The sequence below is a fragment of the Apodemus sylvaticus genome, chromosome 9, assembly GCF_947179515.1.
Source record: "Apodemus sylvaticus chromosome 9, mApoSyl1.1, whole genome shotgun sequence".
Taxonomy (NCBI): domain Eukaryota; kingdom Metazoa; phylum Chordata; class Mammalia; order Rodentia; family Muridae; genus Apodemus; species Apodemus sylvaticus.
In genome coordinates, this window is record NC_067480.1 from 31,080,835 (window position 1) to 31,094,903 (window position 14,069).

Sequence of the window (14,069 nt, forward strand, 5' to 3'; positions counted from 1 at the left end):
TTGGACTGAGCTTGGGGTCCCCAACAGAGGATCTGTAGGGTGGTCCAGAGGAGCTGAAGTGTTTTATAGCCCCATGGGAAGAACAATGACTTCGGATACCCAGACATCCTAAGACTCCCAGGGACTGAACCATCAACCAAGGGGCACACACAGTTCCAGCCAAAAATGTGGCAGAGGAATGCCTTGTTGGGCATCAGTGGAAGGAGTGGTCTTTGGTTAGGTAAAGGCTCAATAGAGGCCCCAACAAAGGGAAACGGACAGGGGGGAGAGTTGGGGGATGAGGTGGGAATGTGTAGGGTAGAGGGGCATATACATGGAGGCAGGGGGTGGGAGGAGGGGTAGGGAATCATTGGAGAGGGGGGCTTTTGGGAAGGGGAAAATTGGGAAAGGTTTTACCATTGGCAATGGTAAAACCTTTTTTACCATTTTATTGAGAAGATAATCAATTAAAAAAGATAAAAAAAAACAAACAAAAAAAAACCCACAAAAGGAATGAGGCTAGGGTATTTACATAAATGACTTATACTATTTGTTTCGGACAAATTTTTCAGATGGCAAAACGGAAGTGTAGAAGGTACTCAACCCCTTAAGGTGTGTGTCCACTCCCCTCAGGTGCAAACAGAAGAAGCTTGGAGACCCACAAAAAGCTGTCCACCTAGCAGAGCACTCCTGCTCCGCTGTAATACTCCTCAAGCTAACTCGGGAAGCAGGTACAGACCAACAGGCCAAGACCCTTTGCATCCTTTTGAGAAGGGTTGGATGCTTTACTGGAGCTCCAGGCAGAGAGGTTTGAAACTGAGTTACAGTTGGTCAGGAGGGAGAGAAAATTGGTCTCAGGGCATCAAGCTGGCAGCGGGTACTGGGTTTTTAATGGGCTGGGAGTTCCAAGCACACAGAACACTCTCTTGGCTTCCGTGTTAGTAAAAGAGGAAGCACTTGAGATAACAGGCAAAGGTCGATCCGGCAGCTTTGCCAGGAATGCGCCTCACGGTTTGTGGGATGTGGGAAAGGTATCCCTTAGCTTTTAAAGGCGCTTGCTTCAGTGAACATTCTCAAAGAGTAAACATACAACACAATAGTCATTCAGCTTGTGGTCTTTGCTATTTTTGACATTCCTTCCACTTCCTGTGAATATTAAAAAGCTTTTGATCCATCTTAAGCATTTCTTAGTGCTATTGGTTCCTCATATAGACAGTGTCTCCCAAAGGTCTAATCCATGTGACTTCTTTAATGTGAGCAGCTTTCTATTCTCTCTCTCTCTCTCCTTTTTTTTTCTTTTTACCTTTTTTTTCTTTTTTTGCCACAGTTCTGTGTGGAGTTACAATACTATTGGAAAAAAAGAGAGAGAGAGAAAAGCGGTTTCCTTGTAGTATATTTATAACTTCCTCTAGATTTAGAGCTTCATGATAGTGGAATAGAAAACTAAATATAACCCCTGTTGTTTGTTTTTCCTCAGAGGCCTTTTGGGCCTTAAAAAGAAGGAAGGAGAATGCGAGCTTTGTGGAAAAGGCTTTAGTGTGAATGAGCAGCTGTATGTACCTCAGAGAGACAGTTTGTTGCTAAAAATAGAGGCTCTCTAAGAATAGCAACTCAAAGCATTTAATACCCAGATTCTGCATGGGCACAAATAAATTCCAGAAGAGTGTGTGATTAAGGGATGGGACTGCAGGAGTAATCAGAGCTGCAGCCTCACAGCTAGGTTTGCATAATGCCACACCAGCCTCAAACAATTGTGTTTACTACCAGCACACCAGCCTTTCCTGGTCTCACCACAAAAATTAGGGCTCAGAGTAACAATGAAACCAAAAAGAAAAAAACAAAAACAAAAACAAAATACCAACAGTGCAGAAAGGGTATTTTCAGCAAGCTGAGACAAACTGCTATTCAAATAAAGGCTTCTGAGACAGCAGAGTAAGGAAGGAAGGAAATAGAAATGCTTGAACAAGACGAGGTAGACTTTTGTTGGTGAAGGCATCAAGGTAGTTCAGAACAACTCTCACCTGATTTGATTTTAAAGCGTTTACCCTGGGGCTGGGGAGGAAGCTCAGTTGCTAAATTCCTTGATTTGTAGGCACAAGGACCTGTGTTTGATATTTAGAACTCACATTTAGAAATCAAGCAGGGCATGGGGGTTGAGTATGTGGAATACCCTTGCTGAAGAGGATCCTCGAGGCTCACAGACCAGCCAGTCTAGTCTATTCATAAGGTCCAGGCTATTGAGAAGCCTGCCTAGAAGAAAGCACACACACACACACACACACACACACACACACAACACACACACACACACACACACAGATTGGCACTGTACTGGCTGATTTTGTGTGCCAACTTGACATAAGCTGGAGTTATCATAAAGAAAGGAGCTTCAGGTGAGGAAATGCCTTCATGAGATCCAGCTGTAAGGCATTTTCTCAATAAGTGATCAAGAGGACCCCTTTTGGGTGGTGCCATCCCTGGACTGGTAATCTTGACTTCTATAAGAAAGCAAGCTGAGCTAGCCAGGGGAAGCAAGCCAGTAAGTAGCATCCCTCCATGGCCTCTGCATCAGCTCCTGCTTCCTGGCCTGTTTGAGTTCCAGTCTTGACTTCCTTTGGTGAACAGCAGCAATATGGACATAAAAGCTGAATAAACCCTTTCCTCTCCAACTTGCTTTTTTGGTCATGATGTTTGTGCAGGAATAGAAACCCTGGCTAAGACACACACATAACAAAGAAAGAAAAATGACATCTATTCCTGTCTCTTAAAAAGATGGGTTTACTTTTATTTTTTGTATATGAGTGATTGTCTACATGCATATGCACTATTTGTGTTCCTGGGACCTTGGGGCCAGAAGAGGTCATTGGAAACAGAGAGTTGTAAGCTGCAGGATCAGTGCTGGGTGCTAAACTCCTGTCCCTTGCAAGAGCAGTCAGAGCTTCTAACTGCGAAGCCATATCTCTCTATCTCTACAGCTCCCGTTTCTGCATTTTGTCATTTGTTAAATGAAAGTAGCTGGGCTATAATGCCCCGTTTCTCTAATTTCTCATCTGTTCAATTAAGGTATCCAAGGCTGGTATGTACCAATGGTAGAATGAATGACTGCCTACCTTGATGGTCAGCTGTTAATTGTCAATTTGACAGGGCCTGGAATTACCTGGGAGTGAGTCTGTCTGTGGGAGATTGTCTTCGTTGACTTAATTGATGTGGGGGGAACCCACCCTTAATGTAGGTGGAATGCTCTGGTTGCAGTCCAGATAAAAGGACATGAAGAAGGCAAACTACCTTTGCTTAGCTGGCTTTCCCTCTTTGTTAATGAATTCATCTACTATGTTGTTGTTGCTGCTGCTGCTGCTGCTATGGTGATTACAATTATGATGATGATTCTTCTACTGACATTAGAATTAACTTCTTTGGACTTCAAACACGGACTGAAGACCAATAGCTCTTCAAGAATCTTTCAGGCCCGTGGCATCAGATTGAGACTATGGAGACATAATCTTATAGACTGAGCATACCAGGTTCTGGGGCTCTGGGGCATGAGATAGAAATTGCCAACGTAAGCAAGTAAGTCAGTCTAATAATTCTCTTTTAGCATCAATTCATTGTATCAGTTTTATTCCTGTGAAGAATCTTGACTAATATACCTAGCAAAGGAAAGACTCTGGGTTTTCGTCTACTCTCCTTGTCATGCCATCCCCCACACCCTGTGACCCCCCACCCCCATCCCCACCCCAGCACATGACCTGAAAGCAAAAGAATCTAGAGATCTGCTTTCTGTGATGGGTTCAGATGTTTATGACTTTATTTGATTAACTGACACTTGGGACTGAATTGTGTTCACCCTCCCAAACTGTGTTTAGATCCCAGCTCCACCCATGGAATGTTTGCAGAAAGTTGCCTGGGAAACCAGTAGGTTCCCATGAAGTTGTGAGGTTTGGGTTTTCTCGCTGAGATTAGTGGCCTTACAAATATACAAAGAGATACTGAAATGCCTCTGTTTATTTCATCTTCTTTTTGGTTTCTCTTTACTTCTCTGTCTTTCCCTCCTTTTTAAATTTCTCTCCTTCCCTCCTATTCTTCCATGAAATGGAAGGGTGGAGTGAGAAGGCAGGGACTCCAACATCTTTACATCTTATTCCTGGCCTCCAAAACTTTGGGAGAGTTAATATATGTTTTGTTTAAATATATATATATATGTAACAACACTGTGCTGTGTTGTTACAGTAGAGTGGGCAAACCAACATAATCTCCATTGCCACTACTGTGTTGAAAACAAAAACAACATAGTAAATGGCTTAGTAACTGGAGCCTAGACAAGTGAGCTTATTTGTTTATTTTTCTCCATGAGAAAATAAACATGAGAAAAAGGATTTATTTTATATTTAATTATATGTATGTGTGGGGAGTGCCATGAGTGCAGATGCCCTCGAAGGCCAGGGGTATTAGATCCCATAAAGGGTAGTTATAGGAGCTTGAGAGCTTCCTGATGTGGGTGCTGGGAACTGAACTTGCTCTCAGCCACTGAGCCATTTCTGAAACCCCTGTCTTTTTTCTATTTTATTAGAGATTACAGTCCTTTGAAGAGGTCAACAGGTGATGACATCACCCAATCTATTCTCTGATCCTAACTGGCTTGATACAGCAGTTAAGGCATTTGCTCAGTGCATACATTTAAATTTTAATTAAAAGGCAAGATCAGAAATAAATAAAGGAAGTTTAGAGCTGCTGATACTTAAACTACTCATATCACATTTTGGTTTTCAAATAGTAAATTGTTCAGATGTTAGTAATGGAGAATGATTTAGGTCCATATGTACAGACAGATACATAAGGGAACTATGACTTCCCAAATTGACATATTCATTATATGTGATCATTTTTTCAATCACTTCAGGCTGGCTTTGAAGTCAGATCTGCCTGTCTCTGCCTCCCAAGGGCTGGGATTAAAGATGTGCACCACTGCTGCATGGCTTCCGCCGAGATTTGAAAACCATAGCACAGTGTAGGTGTGAACATGAACACACACACACACACACACACAGGCACCTGCGCCCGCACGCGCGCATGTGTGTGTGTGTGTGTGTGTGTGTGTGTAGGCTAGAGGCTGACCATGCATGTCTGTTACCATTATTATCAATTATATCTTTTGAAACCAAGTCTCTTCCTGAACCCAGAGCACCTGAATTGACTAAATTGGCTGCTCAGTGAGCTTGGGCTGCTACCTGTTTTCACCCATAGTTCGAGGATGTCAGGTAAGCATGGGACATAGCTGGCTTTTTATGTGGGTCCTGGGAATCTAAACTCAGGTCCTCTTGCTAGCACTCCGAGCACTTTTAACCTACTGAGCTAGGTCCACAGTCCCTAAACCAACCATTTCCAGAGTCCCTAAAACAACCATTTCTAAGCTCCGTGGATGTACCTTTTTATGATGATGAAGGATCCAAAATGGAAGTTAAAAATTCATTCTCAGAGCCAGATGGTTGTGACACATGCCTTTAATGCCAACATTGAGGAGGCAGAAACAGGCAGGTCTCTGGGTTCGAGTCCAGCTTGGTCTACAGAGTGAGTTCCAGGACAGCCAAGACTACACAGAGAAACCCTGTCTTGAATAAAACAAAACAAAACATTCAGACACACCTGCAGAAACAAAGGAATATTTATCACACTGGATGTTGTTGGACTCTTCTTCATTAAAAGCAGAATGAAAGAAAATGAAACCGTGCGGGCCACCTCCAATCCCTTGCTGACAGACCCATCCAGTAGCTGGATTGATTTCTGTCTGTTGATTCCCCGGAGTATTTTAATGCAAGGCAGATCATATTAAGTTACAGTTCATGAAATTGCTGCTTTCTGTGGGTCAGAAACGGTCAAATGTTGGCAATTTCTTATGGTCATATTTATAGATCTACGTTGCCTGGGGTGATTGAAAAAAAGATCAATAATGATTCAGGCACATAAGCTTTCTCCACATGTATCCCCATTCTCTTTATTACTATGATTCATGGATGCTCACAATTAGGGAAGTGATTCTCTCCCTTACCATACTCTGGTCAGCTGGTCTGAGGCCTTGTCTCAGTAAGGTCTTGACCTTGGCCTGTGACAGAATAAAAAGCTCACATGATCTCTAACAGCTCAAGGTTGCCTCCCTAGGATGGTGCTAGTCTCCCAGAAAGTGTCTGGCTTGAAACACTGAAGGCCATCCAAAGAATATGTGATCCCCACATACAACCAGTGCCTGAAGGTGGACTTCAGGCCTCCCAACCTCCATGGGAGGCTAGAGCCCTAATTAAAGGAAACCAGTTAGGAGATCCAGACTGATTGCTTGCACACTTGCTTTTCTGCTTTAGGGCAATTTTTCACTTTGCTGACTTGATTGAGCACCCCTTAGTCTGACATCAAAATGTGAGTCACCTCTCTACACATTGAGGTTGAATTCAGTCTATTACTAATGACAATGTGTCTGAAGCAAAGGGGTAGTATCTATCTTGGTTAGTCTTTGGTATGCATACTTACTGGTCATCCTCAGATGTACTGAAACATCCAAATGAGGAATGGGACAGGACAGTAACAGTTCTTACTTGTTACTAAGTGCTCATGGAGCAGATCAACTGGGCCTTATGCTGCACATTGTTTCTGGTCCAGATGCTCACAGCTTCTTCTTCTTCTACAAGAGGATGACTGCAGGTGTCATTGATGTGAAAGTGACCTTTGATGTCTCAGATTTATTGAAGGAGTCAATCATTTTCTAATTTAATTTCTGAATTATTTCCCAAACACCTGACTAGGGTGCACGTGTACGTGTACACACACACACACACACACACACTGTCACAAAACCACAGCCATCAAATCTCTTGTGTTTCCTACAAAGCCATAAAGATAAAGCAACTCAGATTTAAAGCTGTGAGCATGACCTGCAAAGGAACATCTTTTAAGAAAGGATCCAGTGAGTATTCCAGTGTCACTAAAGGTTAGGGCATATCTATGTCACAGGGCACGTGTCTTTATTACTATGGTTCATTGATATTCACAATTGTTAAAAGAAGGAAAGAAGGAGAGAAAAAGTGAAGAAAGCCAGGAAGGAAAGAAAGAAGGAAGGAAGTTGTTTATGACTGAATCCTCTAGGATTGTATTGTTAGATACAACTAAAGATTTAAAGCTATTTTCATGAACACCCCTCTCAGCCCTTTCTCATGTCCCTCCCCCTCATCACCATTGAGCAGGTAATGAACTGGAAGAACTGCTGTGCTTTGCCACACAGTCACCTGACTCTGCCACCAAGTGTGCAGCATCTCAGGAAGCACTGACTGAAAGCAGTGCTTGTCGCAAAGGGGTGGGTAAAACTGTGTGCTTAAAAGTGTCCCTCTGAGGATAAACAGAAGTGTATATCCCCATGGTTAATATAAATTATGTTGCCTCAGAGAAACAGGCCACTCATGAAAAGAGGTATAGAACTCTTTTTTAATTTAATTATATATTTTTATTTTCTATATTCTTTGTTTACATTCCAAATGATTTCCCCTTTCCCAGTTCCCGCCTCCCCATATGTCCCATAAACCTTCTTCTCTCCACTCATTCTCCAATCATCTCTCTCCTTTTTCTCTGTCCTGATACTCCCCTCTAATGCTAGATCAAGCCTTTCCAGCATCAGGACCCTCTCCTTACTTCTTCATGGGAGTCATTTGTTATGCTAATTGTGCCTTGGGTATTCAGAGCTTCTGGGCTAATTAATATCCACTTATCAGAGATTGAATTCCATGTGTATTCTTTTAGGATTTGGTTACCTCACTTAGGATGATATTTTCCAGATCAAACCATTTGCCTGAAAATTTGCTGAGTAGTATTCCATTGTGTAAATATACCACATTTTCTGTATCCATTCTTCCATTGAGGGACATCTGGGTTCTTTCTAGCTTCTGGTTATTATAAATAAGGCTGCTATGAACATAATGGAACATGTGTCTTTATTGCATGCCAGGGAATCCTTTGGGTATATGCCCAGGAGAGGTATAGCAGGATCCTCCGGAAGTGTCATGTCCAGTTTTCTGAGGAACTGCCAGAATGATTTCCAAAGTGGTTGTACCATCTTACAACCCCACCAGCAGTGGAGGAGTGTTCCTCTTTCTCCACATCCTCTCCAACACCTGCTGTCTCCTGAGTTTTTAACCTTAGCCATTCTGACAGGTGAGGTGAAATCTTAGGGTTGTTTTGATTTGCATTTCCCTAATGACTAATGATGTTGAGCATTTCTTAAGGTGCTTCTCAGCCATCCGAATTTCTTCAGGTGAAAATTCTTTGTTTAGATCTGTACCCCATTTTTTAATAGGGTTATTTGGTTCCCTGGGGTCTAACTTCTTGAGTTCTTTGTATAAATTGAATATTAGCCCTCTATCAGATGTAGGGTTGGTGAAAATCTTTTCCCAATTTGTTGGTTGCCGATTTGTCCTTTTGAAGGTGTCCTTTGCCTTACAGAAACTTTGTAATTTTATGAGGTCCCATTTGTTAATTCTTGATCTTAGAGAATAACCTATTGGTGTTCTGTTCAGGAACTTTCTCCCTCTGCCCATGTCCTCAATGGTTTTCCCAAGTTTCTTTTCTATTAGTTTCAGTGTGTCTGGTTTTATGTGGAGGTCCTTGATCCACTTGGAATTCAGTTTAGCACAAGGAGATAAGAATGGATCAATTTGCATTCTTCTGCATGCTGACCTCCAGTTGAACCAGCACCCTTTGTTGAAAAAAGCTATCTTTTTTCCACTGAATGTTTTCTGCTCCTTTGTCGAAGATCAAGTGACCATAGGTGTGTGGATTCATTTCTGGGTCTTCAATTCTATTCCATTGCTCCACTTGCCTGTCACTGTGCCAATACCATGCAGTTTTTAACACTATTGCTCTGTAGTATTGCTTGAGGTATGGGATACTGATTCCCCTAGAAGTTCTTTTACTGTTGAGAATAGTTTTAGCTATCCTGGGTTTTTTGTTATTTCAGATGAATTTGAGAATTGCTTTTTCTAACTCTGTGAAGAACTGAGTTGGGATTTTGATGGGGAATGCGTTGAATCTGTAGATTGCTTTTGGCAATATGGTCATTCTAACTATATTAATTCTGCCAGTCCACGAGCATGGCAGATTTTTCCATTTTCTGAGGTCTTCTTCGATTTCCTTCTTCAGAGACCTGAAGTTCTTGTCATATAGATCTTTCACTTGTTTGGTTAGAGTCACACAAAAGATCCAACAAAGAAAGAGAACATCAGGCCAATTTCTCTTATGAATATCGATGCAAAAATACTTAATAAAATTCTTGCCAACCGAATCCATGAACACATCAAAACGATCATCCACCATGATCAAGTAGGCTTCATCCCAGGGATGCAGGGATGGTTCAATATAAGGAAATCCATCAATGCAATCCACTACATAAACAAACTCAAAGTAAAAAAAAGCACATGATTCATTAGATACTGAAAAAGCATTTGACAAAATTCAGCATCCTTTCATGCTAAAAGTCTTGGAAGGAACAGGAATTCAAGGCCCATACCTAAACATAGTTAAAGCAATATACAGCAAACCGGTAGCCAACATCAAACTAAATGGAGAGAAACTTGAAGTAATCCCACTAAAATCAGGGACTAGACAAGGCTGTCCTCTCTATCCATATCTTTTCAATATAGTACTTGAAGTTCTAGCTAGAGCAATTAGACACATAAGGAGGTCAAGGGGATACAAATTGGAAAGGAAGAAGTCAAATTATCACTATTTGCAGATGACATGATAGTATGCTTAAGTGACCCAAAAAACTCTACCAGAGAACTCCTACAGCTGATAAACAACTTTAGCAAAGTGGCTGGTTATAAAATCAACTCAAGCAAATCAGTTGCTTTCCTATACTCAAAGGATAAGCAGGCTGAGAAGGAAGTTAGGGAAATGACACGCTTCACAATAGCCACAAACAATATAAAGTATCTTGGTATAGAACTCTTAAGACACTGCATTCCATGAAACTTGCAGAAAGGGACAGTGTTGCTGTATTTTTCCAACCCAATTACCCAGTAAAAGAAATCTCAACTCAATCAGTAACAATACTAGCTATAAGCCTAGACTGGGAAGATCTCCCACTACACTACTCTATTCCCATCTATATTATCCCATATAATTTGCGGTTTCTCCAGGCCATGAGCTTCTCTCCACCCTCTTGGACCATCCCCCATAGCTCCTCCCCTTTCCTTTTTTTTTCCCCTGAGTTTTTAACCTTAGCCATTCTGACTGGTGTGAGGTCATCCTCAGATGTACTGAAACATCCAAATGAGGGATGGGACAGGACAGTAACAGTTCTTACTTGTTACTAAGTGCTCATGGAGCAGATTAACTGGGCCTTATGCTGCACATTGTTTCTGGTCCAGATGCTCACAGCTTCTTCTTCTTCCACAGGTATTCACAGGAAACTGTAGGGTCTTTGGAGAACAATGGGTCAGAACCTCAAAGGCTAGATTGTAGCTAGCCCCAAGTCTGGGGGGGAGGGCCCAGTTCCTGACACTGTAAAAATGGTCTCTACAGGTAGGAACAGATATTTGGGCTTACTCAAATGGACAAAGAAAAAGTAAAACAAGAAGGGGTAGATGTACAAGTCCCCACCCCTCAAAAGAGTTTAGTAGACTATTAACATCTGTGTGACTATTTAGCCAGGTGTCAGCATTAAGTCATCAAGTTTTTCCAACTTTCTCTTTTATATTTCTTTTGAAATTTTCACGAACACAGTGGGTTTTGTTTTTTGTTTTTTGTTTTGGTTAGATTCTCCCCTCTATATCCTTCTGACTCTCCCCTCAACACATCTCCTTCCCAACCTCATGTCTTCTCTTTATAACCCTCTGAGCAGAATCAGTACTGACCTTATGCAGATAGATATGAGAAGTCATCTTATGGGTCATGGACAACTCACTCATGGCTGTTCCCCAAAGAAAAGTGACACTCTCATGCTCAGGAGCACTACAACGTTTTCCTTTAGCTCATGAGAATTGAACATAACAGAAAGCAGCCATGAACTTTGCTCCATCTTTTATACTTCAAGAAAAATCATGTTTGAGCTCAGCCAAGATTTCTCCAAGTAGTTGTCTGCAAGGTCAGACACAAGATTGGAATCAAACAGGAGAGAGTTTTCCTTGTTTAAACACATAACTCAAATGTCAGAGTACTATCTGGAGCAAGCATGTAGAATCTGTTTTTCAATTCAGAGGTGAAGCGTCCCCACTGTTAGTAGAGATGTGTTTTTTGCTGTCTCTTGGAGAGAGACCCCCATTACCTTGGACCTGTTTCTGAACTGAAGGTAGAGCTTGAAGGAGAAGTTGTGACAAGGATCTGAGCCATTATAAATGGGGGAAGAGTTCATCATTTAAATCATTACTAGTGTATTTTGCAGATCCCCAAAGATACAATTTTTATAATCCCCAAAGTACTTTAGAATGATACAAAGTAAAACTAAATAATATACATTTCACACTTATGGAGAGCTCAAGCATTTTATGGTTAAAGGAAGTTGGATAGAAACACACAGGTGCATTCAGGCACACATGCACAGACCTAAACTTGTCAATCACAGTGTTTCCACTGAGCATCATGTATTGTCAAGGAGTCTGATAGAGAGGTATTGCCTAGATTGGCAGACCTAAACTGGATAACATAGAGACATGGAAACAGATTTTAGGGCAGGAGAGTGGAGGGAGGGAGACCTCCATATTCCTATTGCCCACGTGTACAGAGGCACATATGTTTTTTCGACCAGTGCTTCTGCTTGTCAACCTTTGCCAGTCAAATGATTCATTCATGGTGGTCACCTAAGACCACCCGAAAACACAGATATTTACATTATGATTCACAACAGTAGCAAATTTATGTTATGAAGTAGCAATGAAATTATTTTAGAGATGGGGGTCACCACAACATGAGGAACTGTATTGAAGGGTCACAGGTATTAGGAAGGTTGAGAACCACCGATACAGAATTTCTTTAAAATGTTAGAGAAGCTTACAAACTTCTTCTCTGAAGTTTAAATGTGTGTTTAAATGCTTACAATCCAATACATAGAATTGCTGGGAAAATTATAGTGAGAAGCCATTATCATGATCTAAGTTTGCCATGGTATTTATTATTATTGTACTAAATACCAGCATGCATAAGCACTTCTGTCATGTTGAGGTAGTAGTGCATGCTTGTGAGATTTCAGACATTTTCATGGTCTCGAGGAGGCACAGGCAATTTCTGAGGCTCCTGTTGCCAATAGTCTCAATCCTGCTGGTTTATTGCCTCCTTTCATAACTGAATGTAAATCTTACCCAGAGGTGAGTAGGTCAGATAAAGGTTAGTGACAATAAAGAAATGTATTTTTCCTGTCCAATTTCACAGGCCTTGAGTTCTCTATGGGGATTTCTTGCTAAGAAAGTCTAGTCATACTTTTCTTACTTCTCCCTAGGCTCTGACTGCTGACATTGGAAATATACTTAGCTCAGCTCTTAGCCTTCAGGTCTCTTCTTTCTGTGAAGTCTGCCCACACAAGGCACCATTCCTGTCTACTGTCCATCTTGCGACAACAGTATGTGTCAACAGGTATACCTGGAGGGATATGGTAGGACTGGTTACTAAATGGAAAGTCTACCTTTTCCCAAGGGCATTTATTGTCCTTCAAAGTGGTACTGAGCCATGTGTTCCAAGTGACTGCCATATTGATTTCCAAATGCCTTGTGTTGTTTTTTCATGTGAGGATCTGCTGGGGCATCCCTAAGAACTTAAAGCTGCTGTTGGAATATTGACGCTTAGTTTGTACAACACCTGGATTGGAGTGAGGGGTGGACCAGACAGTTGGCTAAATGAGTCTGTAGGAGAATCTCTGGAAGAGATCTCTCTTTGTGTCTATAGGCTGAGTAAAAAAGCTATAAAGAACCCAGAGGTCCTTCAACAGAGGAATGGATACAGAAAGTGTGGTACATTTACACAATGGAGTACTACTCAGCTATTAAAAACAATGAATTCATGAAATTCTTAGGCAAATGGATGGACCTAGAAAATATCATCCTGAGCGAGGTAACCCATTCACAAAAGAACACACATGATATGCACTCACTGATAAGTAGGTGTTAGCCTAAAAGCTCGGAATACCCAAGATACAATAAACGCACTGCATGAAGCTCAAGAAGAAGGAAGGCCAAAGTGTGGGTGTTTTAGTCCTTCTTAGAAAAGGGAACAAAATACTCGCAGGAGCAATACAGAGACAACGTGTGAAGCAGAGACTGAAGAAAAGACTAACCAGACACTGCCCTAACTGGGGATCCATCCCATATATGTCACCAAAACCAGACACTGTTGTGGATGCCAAGAAGTACTTGCTGAAAGGAGCCTGATATAGCTGTCTCCTGAGAGGCTCTGCCAGAGCCTGACAAACAGGGAAGTGGATGCTCTCAACCAACCATTGAATTGAGCATGAGGTCCCCAATGGAGGAATTAGAGAAAAGACTGAAGGAGTTGAAGGGGTTTGCAACCCATAGAAAGAACAATATTAACCAACCAGACCCCCCAGAGCTCCCAGGGACTAAGCCACCAACCAGGGAGTGCACATAGAGGGACCCATGGCTCCAGCTGCAAATGTAGCATAAGATAGCCTTGTTGGACATCTATGGGAGGAGAGGCCCTTGATCCTATGAAGGCTGGATCCCCCAGTATAGGGGATTTTGAGGGCTTGGAGGTGGGAGTGGGTGGGTGAGTAGGGGAACACCCTCATAGAAGCAGAGGGAGGGGGATGGGATAGGGGGATAACATTTGAAATGTAAATAAAATATCCAATAAAAAAAAAGGAATCACCCTCCTTGTATGAGTGCCAGTCAATCTTATTGAGAAGACTGAAAAAGTGGCCAAAGTACAAGCGTCTGTGAGTTTGATTTGAGATTTCAATCTTTTGCCCTTGGACATTGGCACGACTATTTCTTGGGCTGCAGGCGCCTCACAGACTGATAGTATCCTCTTGTTTTTCACCAGTGTGGGGGACTTCAAGTTTTTGAACCAGAAGGACATTAGGAGCTTTGCTGCTCTCCAAATTGTAAATACAT

The 14,069-nt window shown here is 41.8% G+C and overlaps 1 protein-coding gene across 1 annotated transcript in view; it reads right to left on the reverse strand.

Annotated features, from left to right (window-relative positions):
* The window catches only part of Rhbdd1 (rhomboid domain containing 1), a 1,230,872-nt gene that overhangs the window by 233,657 nt on the left and 983,146 nt on the right, over positions 1–14,069 (reverse strand). The gene's annotated exons all lie outside the window — the stretch shown is intronic.